We start from the raw sequence: 22,792 nt of genomic DNA on the forward strand, positions 1-22,792 counted from the left end.
ATAAAAGTGTGAGGAGCCCCATGTGCCTTTTACCTGGGACCTACGAAGAGCAACTCCTGCATACCCATGCCCACTTTGTTTTCAAGCAAAACCTGGTCGGATCGTTTCATCTACGGTCACTTCAGTACTGCAACACCTCTGCTCCAACACTTCCTGTCTATTCTTGCCTCCATCTTTCCAGATTCTAACTCAACTTGCAAGTGCTCCCTCCTACGTGTTTCCACTGATCTTGTGACTGGGTCATATGTCTTCTTGGGACACCTATTTGATTGGTGTTCTGTTGTTCATAAGTTGGAGAGCCACTGATTCGGAAGGCAGGGAAGTCTGACTCTGTATGTACGCTAAGACTTTTTTATTAGCAGGGAAGAGATTAACAAATAACAATTGGTTTTTGCAAGGTCTGCTAGTGTTTGGCATGCTTTTACGTAATGCATCAACCAAATTCCTTGAGTGGAAAATGCCTTGGGAAATCACATAGGACAGGGCAGGTAAACACAGTATGGTGGGGAGAAAGGAACTACAGAGTTCAAAGACCTAAGTTCCTGTCGCACTCTTCTGTGTATGTGCTATGTTGCGTTGACTGTGTGAGTCCTCTGAGCCTACCCACAAAAAACAGGAGCTAGCTGCTGCCATTCCCCTTCACTAAATTGTCATAATCAACTGTGAATGTCTATCTAAAAGTGTTTTTGAAACTGAAGTATACCAATAGCTGTACATGCAGAAACATACAGCCATCTCACTAGACAAGAACAACAAAAACCTTTTTTTCAGTCTTGAATGCACGAGAATAAATTAAAACCCTCAACGGCAATAAAGGGAAAGTACAGAGATTGGATGGGATTCATAGCCAACAAGAAAAGCAGGAAAAATGTAAGCATAATGCCGTGTCTTTCTCAGACTTCGAAATCACTACATTAGAACTAGACGAACGGAAGGATTGCCAGCAAGGGATTGCAAAGGAAGCAATACATATTCCAAGCTCTGAAAGAAAAATTCCTGTTATATTAATGAAATTAAAAGGCAAAATTCAACATGTGATTTCCTCTTCAAATAAAGCTGTCAAATAATCTAGTAAAATGGTTATTATTCTGAGTTAGAACTATTATGATGCAAGCATCTATTATGTTACACCAAACATGACCAACAGCATAAGGGAACTGAGGTGTCTTCTTGCTCTGGTACAAAGGAGAATAGAATTATCATGAAAATACTGTTCTACAAACCACATTTACTGCTCTGTGAGAAAGCAGCAAAGAGACTTAGTCTACCTGAAACACCCTTCTGGGATGCTACTGATGTTACTGTGAGTTTCCTTACAAGAAAATTATAATTACAGGGGTTGGGGAGAAGGTTTCAATTTTATAAAAACTCTGAATTAATATAGGCCAACCCTGAGGAGGTTTGTTTTTTTTTTTTAAAAAAATCAATTTGGGACCTTAATACGACTTAGCGACAGTCGATGAAAAAACAACAGCTGCTGAGCTGGGTAAATCCAAATGAGATTATTAGGTTGCGATCACAGAAACACACAGAGAGCGTTTCAAAATTACCAGGACAGGGACAATAAGGCACCAACATAAAAATCTTCTTAGAAGGAAACATTTTGTTTAAAAATAACTTTTTAAAAAAAGACTTGACCAGGTGTAACAACCCCGAGGAGTTACTGGAGAGAAAAGACGTAATAGAAGAAAAAAATGTGCAGCACAGAACTGAACTAGCCTCTCTCTGCTCCTTTCTGTCATCCAACTCCAGCGTACACACAATATATGAACTGTGTGCCTTACCATCCTACTCTCCTAAGCACACACAGAAATTTTAAACATCATGGCTTGCTTTTCAAAAATAAGGTCATAAGAGTAAACTTTCTTTTATATAGATTGCTTTAAGATAAGGAGGCTGTCAAACTCACTAATTTTTGTTACCTTCATGCACACTGAAAAAAGGTCTAACAAATAAAATGAAGATTTTTTACCTTCTAGATTTATGCCACTTTGAGCATTTTGAATACTGTTACCCATGGAGACCAATTAGCAGAAAACACATTTCAAGGTCATAAACTCTGTATCTCAAAATACACACCAAAAATGTAAAGAGTGATGGTTTTCTATTTCCTCATCTGTGAAATAATGTTGAAATCTAGAGGCTTTTCTGCTCTGGTCTGGGACACCTATAATCTCTCTCTCTTTTGTTTTTTTTTTTCCTAATTTGTCTGTAGGCTTCCAGTTAAATCAACAACTAGGCAAGCCTGATTTTCCAGCAGTAAGTAATTTGATCCTGCTTTGATAACTACAAGGGATAAGACAATTAAAGCCTAGTTAACTGAAATGACAAATTATTCATCATCAAAAGACAAATAAGTTAGAAATCTCCCTAATAGCTCCTCACAGGTAGATAAAGCAAACAAGTCGTGAGGGAGGGAGGACCACATGCCCCAGCAGCAGCTGAGGAGACTAAAGTCCAGGATATGCTTAGCAGTCAAACAATCAGAGAAATCAATGCTCATAACGACATGACCAAACGTTAGGTATTCTTTAAAAAATCTGTTTTTTAAATTCATTTTAAAATATATTTATTATTTTTATTTTATGTGTATGTGTGTATTGCCTGCATACATATAAGTGCACCTGTGTCGTGCAATGCCCTCGGAGGTCAGAAGAGGGCATCAGATCCCCTGGAACTGGAGGTATGGACAGTTGTTAGCTGCCATGTGGGTTTGAGATTCGAACCTGGGTCTTCTGAAAGAACAACCAGTGTTCTTAACTGCTGAGCCATCTCTCTAGCCCTAAATTCGTTTTTATTTTGTGCGTGTGTTTTGCATGTATGTACTTATGTCGTACAATGCCTGTGGAGGCCAGGAGCTGGAGTTATGGAAGGTTGTTAGTCACCATGTGAGTTCTGGGAACCGAACCCAGGTCCTCTGCAAGTGCTTCTAACCACTGAGTCATCGATCGCTCCAGTCCCAGGTTAGGAACTCTGTTTCATATAATGTATTCAATGCTGCCAACAAGTCTCTGAGGTTTTCTGATTTTACAGATAAAGCAAATAAGACAATGCTTTGTAAGCAATTTACAACCAATAAAATCAAACCGGTAAAACCAGCATCCACATACTTTTCAGAGAGTTGACAAAAATAAAAAGCAGCTTAGCTGGATAATGAAAATAAACATAACACACAGGCAGCATCCACTCATTTGATGACTAGGTAGTGGCCACCGCATAGGAAATGGCACTGAAGACTCAACATCAAGGACAACACCTAAGGCATCACAGGAGAGATGCCCTGGCTGCCTCATGGAACTCAGCGTTCCAGTCATGTGTTCCAGACGGAAGAGGGCAGGCAGTGGGGCCGTTTTGTAACCCGGGGGGTCACGGGAAGTACAAAGGAGACAGTTGGGAAGACAGTGCCAGAGTTCACGTGGTTGTTTACAGAGACGGTTCTCCCCTCTAGCCCTGGCTCAAGAAACAAACAAACAAAAAAACCAAGGAAGTCGTGAAAGCAAAATATGTTCAAGGTCAAGGTTGTTGTTTAAATTCTATCTTTTGGTACACAACAGTGGCCTTGGCTTTATACCTAGGTTTCAAATGCTCCGAGAACGCTAACCCCTTTTAAAGGTAAAATCCATATATATCACATTAAAATTTTTATACCACAATTTTAATTGATTGTCAATATCAAGGGAGCAGCTACTAAAACTTTTGGTAACATCCCCCCTTCCCATTTGGGTCTCTAGCCCAGACTAACCTCAAAGTCCCTATGTAGCTGAGCAGGACCTTGAACTCCTCATCTTCCTATTTCCACCTCCCTGAGTTCTGGGATTGTAGGCACATGAAATACCCAGTTGTGTTGTGCTAGATTCAATCCAGGACTCCATGCATGCTAGATAAGCACTCTATTAACTGAGTTACATCCCCAACCCATTTTTGTTTTTGTTTCTTTTGAGACAGGGCCTCATGTAACCTATGCAAGTCTAGAACTCCCTATGTAGCTGACGATGACCTCGAACACCTGATTTACCTGTTTCCACCTCCCAGGTGTTTTGAATTACAGACATGTACCACTACACGAAGTTTAAATTATCAGTGAAACAGATTGCTGGTATTGCTGATCCTTTCTGTTCAAATCAGTATCCCAAGACAGTTACTTTAGCTACACAGTACAGTAGATGACTATAAACAGACTAAAAACAAACTCTTGTCTGGCCTACTGTCATCTGCCTTAACATTAGCCAAGTTACACAGCCTCTCAGAATGCCAGCTTCTTGACTGGTCAAAACAGAAATAATTCCTGAAGGCCTAGTTTCTATCTCCACATGGATGATAACATCAAAGCAATGAAAACTACCTCTGCCCATGAAGTAACAGAGAACAGTGGCCCATGAAAGAGGAAATGCCTCACAAATACCACCTCTGTTCTCCTGGGCCATGAGACCTACCAGCATGCCTAGCTAGTGTCTTAGCCTCTGGAGGACACTAAGTTGTCTAGTTCGCAGGGATTCCAGGTCTCAACAGACCTCATTCGTGCAAAAGGAGTCTATTCTTCCCACAGAACCAACACAATTTCCTCCAAATCTCTTCTATTGCCAGAAGACATTCACGTTTAGAATAATAATAAAATGTATACTCCTGGATAACATGAAATTCAAGGTCTTGGTGGGGCACCTCTGAAGATGACTGAAATTTTGGAAGTTACACTAAAACTGGCAAAATGTCAGTAAGCACAGCTTGATTACATATCACAGGCTCGCTGGCTAAAAGGGAATGGGATATTTGATTTTGAGGGTTTTTTCCACAAATTTCCTTGATGTTCTCTCTTCTATTCCATCACATTCCCCTCTTGGTCTCCCAAGACAATCGCCCTTCACCTCCATTACAGCCTCTTCATGATTGCCAGTGTCACTTTCTTGAATACATCTGCCATCATCTTCTGCTTCCTGTTGTCCCTGGACCAATCCTGGGGAAGCTGTGTGCTATGCACAGAGTTAAAAATATGCCTTCAAACCCAACCCAGGCAAAGCCTGGGCAAGGTTGGCATGGGCATCCCAGCCCAGTGTTCACGTTCCATTCAAGCCACAAAGGGGGAACCCTGGCTTGGACACAGACAGGATACACCATGTAAGTATTTTTAAAATACAGCGTGCCATTGACTCCAAGCACATCTCCAATTCAGTGTTAAAACCATCACAGGAAATAACAAAATTGATAAATCTAAGTGCACTGGGCATCCCACCCCCCTAGCTATAAGTAACTGAGGGCTGCTGGAGGAGGAAGAGTCCATCTTCTTCAGGGATGCCCCGAGAGGCTCCCATGCTTCAGTAGATGGCTGTAACCCAAGCACATACAAGCAGCACTAAGTGGACTCAGTGGATTTGAAGAAATAAAAAGCTTAGGAAGTTGGGAGGGGAAAGTGGGGGAAGAGAGGAAGAAAGGGAGACAGGGAAAAAGGGGTGGATTTGACCAAAGTATATTGTATGTATGTATGAAACTTTAAAGCAAACAAACCTAAGTTCATTGATCAAAATGAAAAGAGCCCAACAGGCAAGAAACAATTCAGAGCTGCAAGGCAGTTCAAATCCTCATGCCACAAAGCAGCAGCCCGCAAGCCCATCAGTTTGTTTAGCTCCCAAAACCTGGTTTATGAACTTTACACTCTAAAGCACTGTGATAAATTATTCTAGACTGCATGTGCCACCTAAATAAAGAATGAATACAAAATTTAAATTGATTTAATGAAAAATTTAAAAACAATTATTTAGAAGGTAGACTTAAATGACCTGGACACTTTATTTAATATTTGGGTAGTTTATGAAGGATGCCTAGAAATATTAAAGATACTGTTATTAAAGATGTAATGTATAAGGAATGAACATGCTTGTAGATTAAAAACCAACTGTGGACAGCAACTAGGTCTTATGGAAATCACTAATTTTCACTAAATTTGGAGACTATTTCATTGTAATTTTCAGACAAAAAATAAATATGCATTAATTGACTATGTTATTTTTTTTAAAAAATCAATGATCAGGAACAAATACTATAAACTATAAATCATCAGAAAAATAAAAATTAAAAGAAAATCTAATACAAGCCAGGCACCTTGAAGAGGTAATTGAAGTGATTCCTCAGCTGGCAGATCTTTTATTGAAAAATTCAGTTGAAAAATGTAAAATCAAGATACAGTTCAGGACTGATAAGCATTAAAACTTGCCCAGAATACACTCTCATGTAATAATACAGTAGAGGAAATATTGATCAATTGTGGTATACTGACTATTTCTCTGGAACTAACGTCCCTACTTTAAACTAACTCATCACAGGCTTCTATGGGTCTTTCTTCATCCTCTGCACTCATGAGTAGGGCGAGGACCAGTGGTAGGAAGAATAATGGGAATATTAGGCCCCAAATCAGCTGATAACTCCAGTGTCCCTTCCAGACGCACTGTTCTATTTCTGTCACCCATAAAGAACTCCTGAAAAACCTATAGTTCTTTAGAGCATTATGAACCATGTAGGAGATGATTATTCATATGCTCTATTCTCTATTTCTATGGTACCTATCACCATGGTAACAAGGCACACAGATGAAAAAGTAGGCTAGAAATTCTAAAAAGTAGGGGTGGAACTGGGGAGTGGGGAGAGGACTATGGGGAGAAAGCACTTTTGTTAAGAGAAAAGGCTAGAGATTTCTTCTATCAAAGTGGTTGCTGTATTAGGCAGCGGTCTAACTGACGAAGTAGGCTCTCTTCGTGTTTGTGAAACCGACAACAGAAAACAATGTAAACATTCAGTAAGTTCCAGCATTCATAGGAGGGAGGCTTGCTATCCCTCTTAGATTATAAAGCTAGATGTTACTAAAAAAGAATGAAGATGCAAATTAAAACCTTTAAACAGTATCTACTTTTGGAAATTATATATTGATTCCACAATGTAGAGGATGACTACTTCAAACTTTTGGCTACTTTGGAGTACTAAAATAGTTGAGACATCTGTTAAGGAAATGTGGTTGAAAAGATAAGTTGCCACAATGAATATTTTCTTGACAGTGACGAGTTTATCTTCCAAGTGGCTATGTAAAATGTGCCCAGAGGAAATTCCTGGGTGGGAGTGACTTTTGTTTAATTGTAAGGAAATCACTGGGTCTGTTCAAAAGGGACAAAGATTCTCATCTCCAGCCCCTCTGCCACCTACATGTTCAGCGATCAGCCAAGGCTGTTCCTTTAAAACCCTGGGAAACCAAAGCTTCAGCTGAAGAAACACAGTCTCACTAGTCTCCAACGTTTCCATTTCTTTGCTTTTTTCTTTTCTTTCCCATCATAGCCTGAGTTCTTCTGTGGGGCATCTGAATCTTTGAGATTTACTTCTATTATGTCAGGAAAAAGCCACTTTGCTACTTTGGGATCTCTCTCTTCTCTTTTCTCTCTCTCTCTCTCTCTCTCTCTCTCTCTCTCTCACACACACACACACACACACACACACACACACACACACACACACACACAGAGTTTAGTCTGACATTTCTGGAACCTGAGAAACTCAAGCTCAAGGCACTGGCAAATTGAATGTTTGATACGGGCCTGTTCCTTATACATAGAGGCTTTTGGCTATACCTTTATGCGGTAGAAGGGGCAGACAAGCTCCTATGGGCCTTGCTATATGTAGATATGGTTCTCACTACATTCATGAGGACACCACCCTCATGAACCAATCACTTCCCAAAGGCCTCCACATTATCACCTCAGGGGTTATATCATCGCAGTACTGACACAAAATCCAGGAGATGAAGCTGGGTGTGGTAACACACACCTTTGATCCCAGCACTCAGGAGGCAGAGGCATGAGGAGCTCTGTGAGTTCAAGGCCAGCTTGATCTACATAGGGAGTTCCAAGACAACCAGGGCTACATAGTAAGAGCACCCCCTCCCCAAATCCAGTAGATGCTTTACAGATGACAATTGCTTTGGTTTCTGGCTAACAAAGGTCAAGGCCACTTGGCCCTAGTCATTCAAGAACATCAATTAGAGATTTTAAAGAAGAAAGCAATGGAAAACTTGGTGAGGCTCTCTGGACCTGGAGCTATCCACCAACTAGGTATGACACCGTGGGTTTTCTTTTAAAAACATAGCCCTTGCTGGTCTGGAACTTGCTAAGTAGACCAGGCTGGCTTGAACTCAATGAGATCCTACCCTCTGCCTATGCCGAGCTGGGATTAAAGGTGTGCACCACCATACCTGACTCACTGTGGGTATTTTTTTATATTGTCTCAAACATAATATTCTTAGTAAAAATAAATGGCAAAACAAGAGCATGAATTTTGAGAGAGGGGTCTAAGGATGATTCAAGGCCTGTTACAATTTTTATGCTCAGGAGTATGTGTTCTGGGATAGTTTCAAGAATATCTAGGGGCTGGAGAGATGGCTCAGTGGTTAAGAGCACTGACTGCTCTTGCAGAGGACCCAGGTTTGATTTCCAGCACCCACATGGCTGTTCTTAACTCCAGTTCCAGGGGGTTCCAAAGCCCTCTTCTGACCTCCGTAGCATTACACGACACAGGTGCACTCACACACAGGTGGGCAATACATTCATACACATAAAATAATAAAAATAATAAAAATTTAAAAAAAAAGAATATCTGTGACAGAAAAAACAAAAATATATTATAGTGTCTCTTCCACTCAACTCTACAACCCCATAACTTGAATTGATTTACCTAGAAAAACTAAGCCTTGAACACAGACTGAGGTAAGCTCATACTCAGGGCTTTTCAAGTGTCCATCCCCAGGGCTGGCAAGGTGGCTCAGTCAGTGCAGGGCCCGCCTGGCATTCACAGAACCCTGGTCCATCTCCTGTACCACTTAAAACTGTGCTGGTAATAGGGAACGCCTATAATCCCAGCACTCAGGAAGGCAGAGGGAGGAGGATCCGAGATTCAGTCACCCTAGGCTACAAAGGAAGTTCAAGGTCTGCCTGTTTCAGAACATATTGGAGTACCCCAGGCCTGGTGCCCCTGACGGCCCTATCTAGCCCTGTCCCTCCCAGAAGCACTGGTCTTCCCCCCTGTGTCCCTATCATAGCACCTATTACATATCACTCCACACCTTGAATTAGCTGACTGGCTATCCTCAGTGCTTGAGGAAGCTCCTGCATACACAAAGGACTTCTCTGTTTTCTTCATTGTTGATTTATTCCCAGTACCTAATGTGATGCCTGACTCATTAAATGCTCAAGAAAATCTGTTAAGGAATTAATGTCTTAAAATTTATAATATTAAGCCTAAGAACAAAGAAATACATTTCTTTAAAAGAAAAATCCGGGGGCTGCTTTGAGCCACGTACTCCACCAGGATTTTACAAGCATATCTGTTTCACTTTGTATATTACCATTTTCAGGCAAGTTTCCCAATCCTTACAGCCTTTTATAAAAATAACACATCTATGAAAAGGAGCCAGCCAAAAGAAAGCTTGATCAGGATTTGTGTGCCAGGTCTACCACTAAGTGTGAAGTTTGCACTAAGCAGCACATTCCCTTGTGGAACTTAATTTCCACAAAGGGATTACAGGCCTGATCCTAAGCCAGACCAGATTTGTCTCATCTCTGTGACCAAATACCTGACAAGAAGCAACTTAGGGAAGGCAGGATTTGCTTGGACTCACCATTCAGGGCATATGGTCCATCATAGTGGGGAGGGCCCAGCTGCAGGAGGCCGGCTGCATCCTCACATCTCAGTGGTTCCAGAAGCAGAGAAGGGAAATGCTGTTGTGCTCAGCAAGCTTTCTTTTTTTTCTGTTTTTATTTAGTCCATGGGGATGGCACCTCCCTATTCAGGGTGGGTCTTCCTCCCCTCTCCTCTTGGTTTATCCTCTTTGGAAACACCCTCAAAAAAAGGTGTACCATATTAACATCTTAGATGTTTCTTAATCCAATCAAGATGAAAATCAAAAGCCATCATCCCATGAACTGTGGGTTATCAGAAGGGTAAATGTGACTGCAAATGCTTTAGTATAAGTGACAGAAATATAATCAGTGGTGCTTTCCCAACTTCTGAGAGAAGGAAAGAGCAGGGATAGCTGCCCCGTGTCTTCTCACGGAGGGCCAGAGCATCCAGGAACCCAAAGGCCCCCAAGAAAGGCTCCCAACTCAACAGGACAGCAGCCAGGCCAACTGCAAACTCTGCTTACTCCTTTTTAAAGATTGCATTATGGGCTGCAGAGACGGCTCAGGGGTTAAGAACACTGGTTGTTCTTGCAGAAGACCAGGGTTTGAATCCCAGTACCCACATGGCAGCTAACAACCGTAACTCCAGTCCCAGGGGATCTGACATCCTCTTCTGACCTCCGTGGGCATTGCACGACATGGGTGCACTTACCTACATGCAGGCAGTACACACATACACATAAAATAAAAATAATAAATAAAAAAAGATTGCATTATTCCACGAAGGAAAATAAGTTCCAGGTCTCTTGAGCCCAAATACTTTTACATGCTGTAATTAATAACCTCTTTCTGAGAACAAATTAGCATTCTCTATAAATGACTTGTTCTCAATAGAATTAGGATTTTTCTTAAGATCCAATCAACTGTTGACTGAGTTATATCAGTTAAGTATTTGGCAATCTTTAACCAAAGTCTGTGCTGTATCTACTCTAAAGAGCATCGCACACCACAGTACAGCTTCTAAGTGTTCTGGGAGTTTGTTCAGATATTCTTCAAATGGATGATGGGATATTCTGGTATCCAATTACCATCCGTTGGGTATATTCCAAAGAATGAAATATCCTGTGTTCTTCCCTACTGAAAGTCCCTACCTAAAAAGAAATCTTCAAATTGTTCTTCAAGGAGCCTTTTGCTCTTGATATTTGATGCTTAATTTGACCAAGAAGGATTTGGTTTTGGTTTTAAGTATCTAAACCAGTGTTCTTCAAGCTGGGGTATAAGGTTTGGGCCTTCCTTCCTTCCCTTCTTCCCTCCCTCCCTCCCTCCTTCCCTTCCTCCCTTCCTCCCTCCTTTTTTATTTTTTTTGAAGAAGTAGTCTGGTAGGATCTATTTCTAGTCCAGAACAACTAGCCTTTGCTTAAAATTATCTCCATAATGCTTGATAGCTGGTTGGATATTTTTCCCCCTTTTTCTTTTTGAATTGCTCACGCTCTTCACAGTACAAAAGGGAAAACCTCAGCTCTCAACTGTCACCTTTGGTGCCTTGCCTTGAGGGTACAATTATCAGGCCACCAAGTGTCATTTGGACATACTCCTACGGTGACAGATGTTGAGAAAATGAAAGACTTCCATGACTGGGAAGCAGAGACTTTTGGCTTTCGGGAAACTCAGCATCTCTTTGCTTGGAGCCGTTCTGGAGGAGGAGCTCATCTAATAACTGATGTCTGGAAACCACGTTTATGATCAATCACTATATGACTTGTGGCATGCACTCAGAAGCTTAAAAACTAGAGTGGAACTGTATTGCCTCTGTTCCTTTACTTTTTATGTGGCAAGATTTCTTAAGCATTTGATTAGGAATGTTTATCTTATTCTGGCAGTTAACTAATATTTTGCCTCTGCATAAATAAGCTTTTATTACATGACATGATGGTGTTCTAATAAAAAATTCATCTACATATCATAATTGCTCATCAAAATTACTTTCTTGGCTAGGTGTGGTGTACACCTTTAATCCCAGCACTCGTGGGGAGGGGCAGGGGTTGGTGGTGAAAGTAGGTAGATCTCTCTATGAGTCTGAGGTCAGCCTGGTCTACATAGCAAGTTTCAGGCCAGCCAGGGCTACACAGTAAGATCCCCTTTCAAATTTTTTTTTCACAAAATGTTTACTTATTTTGTGTACAAGTGTGTATTTGTGTGTGTGCTTGTGCCACGGCATGTGTGTGGAAGTCAGAGGACAACTTTCAGGAGTCTGTTCTTGCCTTCCATCACGTGGGTCCCAGGGATCAAACTCAGGTCATCAGGTTTGGTGGCAAGCACTTTTACCTGCTAAGCCATCTCAATGTCCCATTCTTCAAAATGTAATAGGCTTGGCTAGGTTCATCATAACTCAATTTTTTAAAATTTATTTTTATTTTACATGTATGAGTGTTTTGCCTACATTTGGCAAGGGTACCACATGCATGCAATGCCCATGGAAGCCAGAAGAGAGCATCAGATCCACTGGAACTGGAGTTATGGATGGTTGCTAGTCACCATGTCAGTGCTGAGAACCAAACTCAGGTCTTCTGCAAGAGCAACCAGCGCTCTTAACCACTGAGCAACCTAGTCCCCATAATTCAATTTTTAAAGTCTCGTGTAATATTTAGAGCTTTATTGTTTTAAGAATTTAAAAGCAGAATAGATGCGGTTTGTACATGTGTATGTCAAAAGAGTATGACGCAGTAACCAAGAAAGGACTTCCAAGCCTAAGAATGTTACACTGGGATTGACATTTAAAGGAGAAAAGGGACAAAATTAATTCTATAACCCAAACAGATATTATCTGTAAATGTCTTAACCTTGTAGAAGAGCTTATTCACGTGGGGTTTTGTTTGATTTATTTATTTATTTATTTATGTATGTATGTATTTATTCATTTTTTTTTGAGGCAAGGTCTCCCTGTAGCCCCAGCTGGCCTGTAACTCTCTATGTAGACCAGGCTGGCCTGATCTTACAGGAATCCAACTATCTCTGCCTCCCAAGTACTGGGATTAAAGGTGTGGGCCATCACACCTGCTGTTCATGTGATTTTTATATGAATGATGATGAGTGCCAAATCATTTGGTATTTAATTTAATTTCCATTGGGCATATTTAAAGCAACAAATTTTCATGTTATCAGAAATGTCACCTTTTGCATTTAATTATAAAGTAATGACGAGAAATGTTAGTATTAACTTCAAATATGTATGATAAAACACACAGCTTTCCAAATGATCTTAGAATACAAAGAAAAACTTCATGCTATAAACTACAGGTGAGTCACGGGTCTGTGCAGACCATCTAAAATTTTGACTTCTGAGGGGCTGGAGAGATGGCTCAGTGGTTAAAAGCAGGGTTCAGTTCCCAGTACCCACATAGCAGCTGACAACCATCTGTAATTCCAGTCTGATACCCTTTTCTGGCCTCCGTGGGTACTGCATGCACATGTATACATACAGGCAAAACACTCATATACATAAAATAAATAAAAATTTAAAAAAGAAAATAAAATTTTGATTTCTCGTAGAAAGACAAAGCCAGAATTATCTCAGAAAAATGCAAAAGCTGCCTCAAGTCTCTGGGGTAAGTCACCAAACCTGGAACCCTGAATCCAGTAAATGTTCAATAAACACTAGCTCATCAACTCCCCTCCTGATTCTCTATTAACAGTATAGACAGTGTGTCTTATCACTTCAACCTGGAAAGAGATTTCTTCTGAGTCTTAGTCGAACACCAGTAAAAAGTATGTTAGTGAAAGGGAACTCTGAAGTACAGTACTTCCTTCCTGATACTCCCCTAGATATGTGTTTAGTGAATGACCCACAGTATGTCAGGTCTGAGGCCTGGCCAAGAAGCCCAGATGAGCAAAACATTCTTTGTAATCAGTGTACTAGGCTCAGATGCAGAAAGTAGGAAGAGAAGGCAGGGGAGAAGAAAGGGGGGTGAGTGTCTCTGGGGCAGGGCTGCTGGGGATTTTAAAGATGTCATTGTCATTCAGAAGAACCATGCTTGAAAGGTGAGAACAGGCTTGTCGAGAGCATCCCAGACAGCAAAAAGAAGCACAGCCATGGAGTGAAGCCATCTGGTTTCTAGAACCTTCTTCCCCTTATTACAAATAGCATAAGATGGGGTTGGAGAGATGGCTCAGCAGTTAAATTAAAAGCTCTGGCTGCTCTCGCAGAGAACCAGGGTTCGATTCCAAGCACCCACATGGCAGCTAACAACCATCTGTAACTCCAGTTCCAGGGGATCCAACACCCTCTTCTGACCTTCGCTGGCAATGTACAACCCATGCAGGGAATACACTCATACACATAAAAACAATAAATAAGATATTTTTAAAACCCACATAGCTTAAGATGGGGTGCTGAACAGTTGCAAAGGCTGAGACAAAGGGGGACCGTGATTCGGCACATTCAAGAAAGGATAAGACTTGCCTTTTAGAAAGATCCCTGCATGGTGCATAACCAGTTAGGTGCTGGAGGTTGAGAGATGCAAAACTACAAATTAAATTATCAGCTAAAAGATAATTACTGGTGCTCTCAAAGCACAGACCCTCACAGTCAAGAGGGTGTGGACAAAGGGCACAGGAGGGTCGGGGGACGGGACTGCAGACAGGCCTCTCCATAAACCACCTGCCACTGGTAAGGGCGAAAGTGCAGCGGGGATGAAGGCAAGAGAAACACAGAATGGGTTCTAGTTCTAGGGTTTGGTGGGTAGATGAATTGGGTAAATACTCTGCTATTTTGCAAAACAAATATGGGACCTAAAGATGAATGCATCACGTGGGGGAAAAGCATGAATTCCAGGCTCTCTTTGTTCTGTGAGGCTGGGGTTACAGGTATTGAAAGCCCATTTTAGGACCAAAGAGGTCAAATTATTTGCCCACTATTATATGTAACAGTTCTGGGAAACATGACTTGGCAGACTCAAGAGCAGATCAACAACAGTGACAGTCTGATAAATCACCACCCAAGGTATGAAAGACTGATAGGGACAGGGACAGTGGGGTATGGGTGCTTCACTTAGGATGGCCAGCGAGGACCTTTGAGGCCACAGTTGAGTCGACCCTTCACTGAAGAGGTTGTCAGGTATACTCATCAGGGAAAAGCGGGTGAGGAAGCTTTATGTGAGAGGCCCCCAGGGAGTAAAGACTTCAGAGCGCCACTGAGCAGAGGAAAAACAGAGTAAGAAGCCCCAGTCCCAAGGGCATTTAAGGGAAGGTGACTGTGAGAGATTCCTGGCACCCAGGGACAGCAAAGGCACAGCATAAATTGCTTTGAGGTAGCCTGGGAACCTGTGCACCACACACAATCTGGTGCCTTGAGAAACTGCATCATGACTCATAAACGCAGCTGGAAACAAGTCACAGCTCGGCTAAGGACTCTGTCTCGGCATTGAAACAGGGCCAGGAACAGACTCATTTAATTTTGCCTAGAGAGATGAATTTTAGAGGTCTTCAAATGAATAGAATTCACCTTAAATATACACACTCCTAAAAAAATAACCTAGAGTCCAGTGGCTGACAGTCCAGGCAAGGTTTGGTCATGTCCTCCTATCACGGGTGGAAGACACACAGAAGCCATGTTTCCTCTGAGCAGGTTGAGGAGATTAGGGGGATAGCATTTTCCCTACTTGCTCCCATTTTAGCTCTGCTGGACAGGGTCAGGATACTTGGCATCTCCTGCCAATGCACCTGCCAAGAGCATCCTGCCAAGCTGGCCTCTTGCCTACACAAACCTGAAAGTCATAGACAGACTGGAGGCTGGGACTACCCACTGGTCCTGGAATAGGCCATCCCAGGCTGAGGATTCCAGAGAGACTGCTGGAACACACTGCCCATGTTTCCCACTCTCTAGTCATTTTTATTACTGCTGAATGTGCTACTGATTCTTTTGCAAACAGTTTTTCCCACTTGGCTATGTCTTCAAATCCTACTTGCTAAGGCTGCTATAGACCAGCTCTCTGACTCTCTGAAAAGACTTTGTAGCTCCTATTCTTGGACTCATTTGCTTGGTGCATAAAAAAACTATGTAGCGGCTGGCTGACAGAGTTTGCTACACAAGCATGAGGACCTGAGTTTGAATCACAAGCATCCACGTAAAAAGCCCACCATGGCTGTGCATGCATCTGTAACCCCAGTGCTGTAGGGGCCAGAGACAAGAGGATCACTGAGGCTTACTGGTTATGCTTAGCTCCATGTGAAAAACCCTGTCTCTACGGACTAAGATGGGGCATGATAGAGCAAGATACCTGACGAGCTCCTCTGGCCTCCGTGTGTGCATCTAACACACTTTTTTTTTTTTTTTTGGTCTTTTTGAGATAGGGTCTTCCTATAACCCCAGCTGTCCTGGAACTCACTATGTAGACCAGGCTGGCCTTGAACTCACAGAGATCCACCTGCCTCTGCCTCCCAAGTTCTGGGATTAAAGGTGTGTGCCACCACGCCCAGCATCTAACACACTTTTATACACACAAAGTTCAAGTATTTAAAGTTTGCTAGTAGAACTTGAAAGATGGCTCAGCAGATAAGAATACTGGCTGCTCTTGCAGAGGACTCAGCTTCAGCTCCCAAGATGCACATGGTGGATCACAATCATCTGTTAACTCCAGTTCCAGGGGGTCCAATGCCCCCTTCTACCCTTGGTGGGCACCACACATGTGCAAGGTGCACATACATACATACATACAGGCAAACACTCATACACATACAATAAAAATAAGTATTAAAAAGTAAAGTTTGCTAGCACAAGTAAACTTGAAAAATTAAACTATTCCTGAGTTATATAGTCCCATCCCAGTATCACAAGTTGTGTATCATATACATAAAATAACTGTTTATTTTACACTCTGAGACAGAGAGAAAGAGAGAGAATGCAGCACACTACCATTGAGCTATATCTCCATCTTCATATACTTGTTTTAAAGATAGCTCCAAATATTATGCAATTTTCTTTGGAGTGGTGCTGGAAGTCTGCAGGTCCAGCTTAGGTGCAGGCTCATCTCGCGTCAGAGCTCATTTCAAACCCCTTGCAATGACTGCAGCTCACTAGCTGACTTTTTGTCTCCTCAGTCACCATTCGGCCTCTGACCACAATACCTTGCCCGTGCTTTCACAGCTCCTCTCCGTCTCTTTCCTAACAACGCTCACCAAGGCAATTTTCACTTTTTAGCTACTGTTTATCTGTCTTCCTCAATAACCTGAAACCTCCATGAAAACTGATACTACATGTAACTTTGCTTACCGTGGTGTCCTCAGATTTAGCACAGTCCCTGGTGTGCAGTATGTAACTACTACATAGCTGATTAAAAATAAGTCAAAACTTACTGAAGGGTGGTGAGATTTAGCAACATTACTGATCCATTAGTAGATTAGCCAAAAATCATTCAAGTCAAGGCTGAGCAAGGTGAAGGGTGGCTGTTTTGTTTTTTTGATCAGAAGACATAGGAGTAATTTTGTTCCTATCTGGGTGATAAATTGATTTTGGAGATAATTTTGTTAAGTCTGACTTACAAGTTAAGGACATTGATTTGGATATATACAAAGGTAACCAGTATAAAAATATTCTTAAAATACAGAGTAACGGCCTGGAGAGATGGCTCAGTGGTTAAAAGCACTGACTGCTCTTGCAGAGGACTCGGGTTTGATTCCCAGCACCCACATGGCTACAAACCGTCCTTAACTCCAGTTCCAGGGGAATCCAAAGCCTTCTTCTGACCTCCACGGCATTGCACAACACAGGTGCACTCACATACATGAAGGCAATACACTCGTACACATAAAATAAAAATAATACATAAAATATTTTTAAAAATACAGAGTAACAAGCTGGTTGTGGTGGTAAAGGCCTTTAAACCCAGCATTCTGGTGGCAGAGGAAAGCCAATTTCTGAGAGCTCAAAGTTAGCCTGGTCTACATAGCAAATTTCAGGCCAGCCAGGGCTACAACAGTAAGACCCTGTTTTGTTTTGTTTTGTTTTTTCAAAAAGAAAAGGCCAAATTAAAAAGGAAACATCTTATATAAATTTCCCCCTAATTCTCTGAATCTCCTTATTAACCCCAGTTCATAGGTAAGGATGCTGACTGAGAGAGGATGTGGTTGCACACCAAGTGAGTGGCAGATTCAGAAATCCTACCCAGGTCCATCTGATCTTATGAGCTATTGTTTAATCTATGTTGTTTTATATGGAAGACATAAATGCTGGCACTAAGTAATAATACATTCCTCCTGCTACTCAACACCCCATCTCTCACCCATGACAAGGTATGAGCCAGAAACATGACACCACCAGTTGGGGCAAATGCTCAAATATTTAGAATAGGTTTTGAGGGGCTGGAGAGATGGCTCAGCGGTTAAGAGCACTGGCTGTTCTTTGCAAAAAACAAGGGCTGGAATCCCAGCATCCACATGGCAGCTATCAACCATCCATAACTCCAGTTCTAGGGGGATCTCATGCCCTCTTCTGTCTCCACTGGCACTGCACAACACGGGTGCACTAACACACATGCAGGTAATACACTCACACATACAATAAAATAAAATAATTAAAATAAAATAGGTTTTGGAAGCCAATGATGTGGTAACAGAGAACTAGACAGTTCATGGGAAAGGAATAAGCTGGTCTATGAAGACATTTAATAAAAACATGCTTTTGCCAAATAATGTGTTTACATGTTTTTTGTTTTTGAGACAGGGTCTTACTATGTAGCCCTGGCTGGCCTGCAACTCATTGCATAGACCAAGTTGGCCACCAGCTCACAGAGATCTGCCTACTTGTTTCCTGAGTGCTAGGATTAAAGGCATGCACTACCACGCCCAGCCTAACAGGTTCTGAGTATACTTTTTCAATCCTAAAAATCCTATAAGAATCCTAAAATCCAGGGGTGCGTGGTGTCACACACCTTTAGTCCCAGCACTCCGAAGGCAGAGGCAGGCAGATCTCTGTGAGTTCAAGGCCAGCCTGGTCTACATAGTAAGTTCCAGGCAAGATGGGCTACAGGGAGACCCTGTCTCAAAAAGATAACAAAAAGAGAATCCTAAGATCCTTAAGGAATCTCTTAAGAAACAAGAAGCACCAGGGAGATAGATCGGGGGTAAAAGCATTTGCTGCCCTACCCTGTGAACCTAAACTCAATCCCTCCCTGAAACCCATGTGAAAAAGCTGGATGCTATTTAGTGGCATCACAGCCCCAGCACTCCTACCGCAATATGGTAGGCCCCCTCCCCCACACAAATATATACATAAAAATGAAAAAAACTTAAATAAAAAATGAAACCAGACTGCAATAATTATGGTATTTGGATACTCCAACCTTCATTGTCCTTTTTTAAAAATATAAACCTCCCCACTCTTTGTACCTGGGACTGACTGCCCAAATGAAGGCTATTTCCTAGACTATGGCAGGAAGTGATGTCAGCACTAAGTGCTGGGCAATGAGATGTAATCAGTGATGGCTCAGCAGTTAAGAACACTGGTTGTTCTTGCAGAAGACCCAGGTTCAAATCCAAGCACCCACATGGCAGCTAACAACTGTCTGTAACTCCAGTCCCAGGGGATTGACAGCCTCTTCTGACCTCCACGGGCACTGTACTACACGGGTGCACTTACCGACATGCAGGCAATACATGTATACACATAAAATAAAAATAATAAATAAAATATTTAAAAAAATAAGTGCAGGAAAGCTCCCAGGAAGCCTCTTAAAGACTGGGAGCCCATGCCTTTCCCCTCTCGCTCCATTCTTTCTTTGTTTTCTGCCACTTAGAACTTCATCTTGGACCATGAAGTTGGAAGCCTCACATTATGTATCATAGATTCAATAAATGGAACCAGTCTTGTTCTTAGAAGACTACAGAATCATTATGCTTTTGTCTTGTCCATCTATGAACCTTTTAAAGGGGTGCAGAGGATCTTACCATGTAGCTCAGGCAGGATTAGAATTCAGTATGTAGGTAGCCCAGGCTGGCCTGGAATTTGCAGCAATCCTCCTGTGCTAGTGTCCCAAATATTGGGATTACAAGCATGTCCCACCACGCCCAGCTAGTAACTCTTCCACTTTAAACGTGAAAGAGAAACTGTTTAAGCCATTGTTTTGTGATCTCTTACTAGGAGCTAATCTTAACTAATCCAGCAACCAACTCATTCAACGTGATGACAAAGTTCAGGTGCAAGTCCATCGCATGCAAAGTTCACGTTCTTAGGCAAAAGTCTGAAGAATTCTTTCTTGTAATTTCTAATAGGTTTTGGGGGGGATTTGATAAGAGAAAATAAGGAAGGTTTGGTGCTCTCAGTTCTACAGACCTAGAAGGAATCCAAAGGATTACGCTACATAACAGTCAAGAATCCCATCTCTTTGAGCGATGGACAAATTAAAATCTGTTACTTGCATGGGGCTGGAAACAAAAACAGAAGCAGTGCGTGGGCAGCTTCTGTGAAAGATGCTGTTAGTTGAAGGGTGGGCACTGCAGAAGGGGGTTACGGAAATGCCTAGGGGACAGACAAGAAAGAATTCAAATACTCAGAATTCAAAGCAGGAGATGGAGTCCAAATACACACAGCCAAGAAAAGGGACAAGGAGAATCATGTGACCCATATCAAAGACAGCATGAAGGTCAAAAAGGCATAAAGAAAAGGTCAAGGTTGAAGTTCTGACAACTTATTCTGTTCCCTTCACTCTGTTCACAATAGCACTGAAGGAGTAAATTTAAATTGTATTGCAACTGAGTAGAATTCAAAAGGAAGGGAAATCACAGAACAAGGAGTTTATTATCACCCCTTTGTTCAATTTCTAAATGAATAGTAATGATAAGAACTTGGGAGATTCAGTGGAGTTAGGCCTGATTTTATTTAACATCAATCTTAACGAACCAGAAAAAGAAAAAAAAACAATCTGCTAAAGGTATTCTTTTCTAGAAAAAGCTAAATAACAATGAAAATGTGTGAGAAGTTTGGAAAACAGTTGAAAAATAAACACGGGTAACAGCAAAAAAAGGCGGCGAACATGAAAACAGGACACAGATTAGAAGGTATTTTGTAACTGGTTCAATACATTCCACATAGCAGTTGGGCTGCCACAGTTCTTTAAGATGGTCACAGACCCAAGTTGTTTGCTGGTCTATCCAGTGCCCCGGGAATCACAGGACAGTAGTGAAGAATACATTACATTCCACCCAGTGTGGAGAACATGACAGAATTGGAACACATCCGTTTCTGATAGCATCAGTGGTGATAGAGATGCTGGGAAAATAACGAATTCTTAAGTTTTAAAATCTTTCCCCTTTCAACTTCAGAAAACAGAACAAAATGACAAAATTTCACATCATTAAGGGTAAATGCCACAGAGTAGTCTAAGAAGCTTTAGGTCATCCGGTGTCCTTTACAAATATTATTGTTTTAAAGCTCTGTTCATTTTAACTCAGGGTGCTGTTCTCATTCTGAGGATTCTGAAAATTCAAACAGCAGTGGGAAACAGTGGTGGGAATGGAGAGGGGCTTCAAAAACAAATCTTCACGTGTCAAATGAAATCACAGTGTGAAAATGTATATTTAAGATTGTACATGTTGGAACAACATTTTGACTGGAGAAAAACAGAACAGTAAACTTAATTCTAACATGAAGATTAAAAAAAATAATTTTTTTTTTGAAACTGGGTTTAAGAAAAGTGTGATGACTCAGTGTGTGCTCATCGACTACTCTGCTTCATTCCCTGAACCAAGAGCCCACTTTGCAGCTCACAGCAGTATCAGACATGTTAGGGCCGTAAGGTCTTAAATCACACAGGCCCAATTACCTGGGGGATTAACAGTCATTTTATATTCTCTTCAAGAGTAGATCCACCAACAGAAAAGCCAGGGGCAAAAGAATGTGACCTCGGCACCCAAAATGCAGAAACTAACGGGTTCTTAGGAAGTGTAACCTGTGCCAGGATACTGGGACTGCAGTTTTCCATACTGGAACTGTTAATTATATATACTTCCGCCTTAAACTTGGGTATAGAACTCAGAAGTTGAGTAAAGACACATGCTGATATTATTATTATTATTATTATTATTATTATTATTACTATTACCTTGCAGCAGTAGTGGCATGGCCTTGCCTATCCTAAACACTTCCAAGCTATACTCCCAACTCCTAATTTCTTCTTCATGTATACTGAACAAATTACCTAAATTGGTTACAGATTTACAATTTTTAAATTTTTCACTCTGATCTTTTTACAGTTTTTTTTCTGTTCAGTTTTTAGGCACCGTAAATGTGTTTAAGGGAATTCACATATTGTTGTTTGACTTTTAAATTTAGGTTTGTTCTTTGCTAGGTAGGGGCAAGGGGCCCCAAAGGTAGTTTCTTTGACGGCACAGAAAGGTCTTCCACAACTGTCATTTGACTACAGGCAACCTTTGGACTTTGGGGAGTCAGTCGAGGACACGGATTAATGAGCCCGTGAGCGTCTTCTCTTCTGACCTGTCAGCACCTGCAGCCCAGGAGAAGGAAACAACACAGCCGGCTCCAAATGGAATCAGTTGACCCCCACTTCTTCCTCAAACTAAGGCAAGCTAAAAAATCATCACATTTGCAGGCCAGTAAGCACCCAAGAGCACAACATGTCAACAGGCAGGGCCAGGGACAGGGGGCAAACACCAGCGACTCTACGTGGATCCCCTCAAGCGAGTTCCACTCACCTGCAGGGAGACCTCAGGTGGATGGGGGATCCCCTTTCCCCGCAGCCCCCACGAGACGCACAGGTGCATGCTCAGCCGCGGGGACACCGCGGAGGGGGCCGCTTGGGCGCGGCTGCCCACTCCTCTCGCTCCCAACGCCCCCAGCATCCAGGAGAGGTGCTCGGGTTGGACCGCTCCGTCTTTCCGCCGGAGGAGTGGGAGCCGCTCCGCCGCCTCGTCCCTGCGCCACCAGCCCGCAGCTGGATTCCCAGGTGAGGCGCGTCCAGGTAACCGCACCTGCTCGGCCGCCCCCACCTGCTGCTGCGTGCCCTTCCCTTCCTCCGCGGTGGCTGCCGCCCGGCTGGGCTCAGCACGTGCTCGGTGGCGGGCCGACCTACCTGCGCGCTCGGAGCCCGGGAGCCCGCGCTGCCCGCTCCGGGCGCGCCGGAGTGGCTGCCCGCGCT

The 22,792-nt window shown here is 42.3% G+C and overlaps 1 protein-coding gene across 4 annotated transcripts in view; it reads right to left on the reverse strand.

Moving 5' to 3' along the window:
- Lrrc8b (leucine rich repeat containing 8 VRAC subunit B) overlaps positions 1 to 22,792 on the reverse strand; it is a 71,937-nt gene extending 49,145 nt beyond the window's left edge. For 2 of the 4 annotated variants that reach the window (XM_017802829.2, XM_029555266.1), the window contains exon 1: positions 22,350 to 22,715. The gene's annotated coding sequence lies outside the window, so the exon portion shown is untranslated. Of the gene's footprint in view, positions 1 to 22,349 lie in introns of all 4 variants that reach the window. The other 2 variants (XM_008851628.3, XM_029555267.1) reach the window with 2 other exon arrangements.

The sequence above is a fragment of the Nannospalax galili genome, unplaced genomic scaffold, assembly GCF_000622305.1.
Source record: "Nannospalax galili isolate Female #2095 unplaced genomic scaffold, S.galili_v1.0 scaffold1646, whole genome shotgun sequence".
Classification (NCBI taxonomy): domain Eukaryota; kingdom Metazoa; phylum Chordata; class Mammalia; order Rodentia; family Spalacidae; genus Nannospalax; species Nannospalax galili.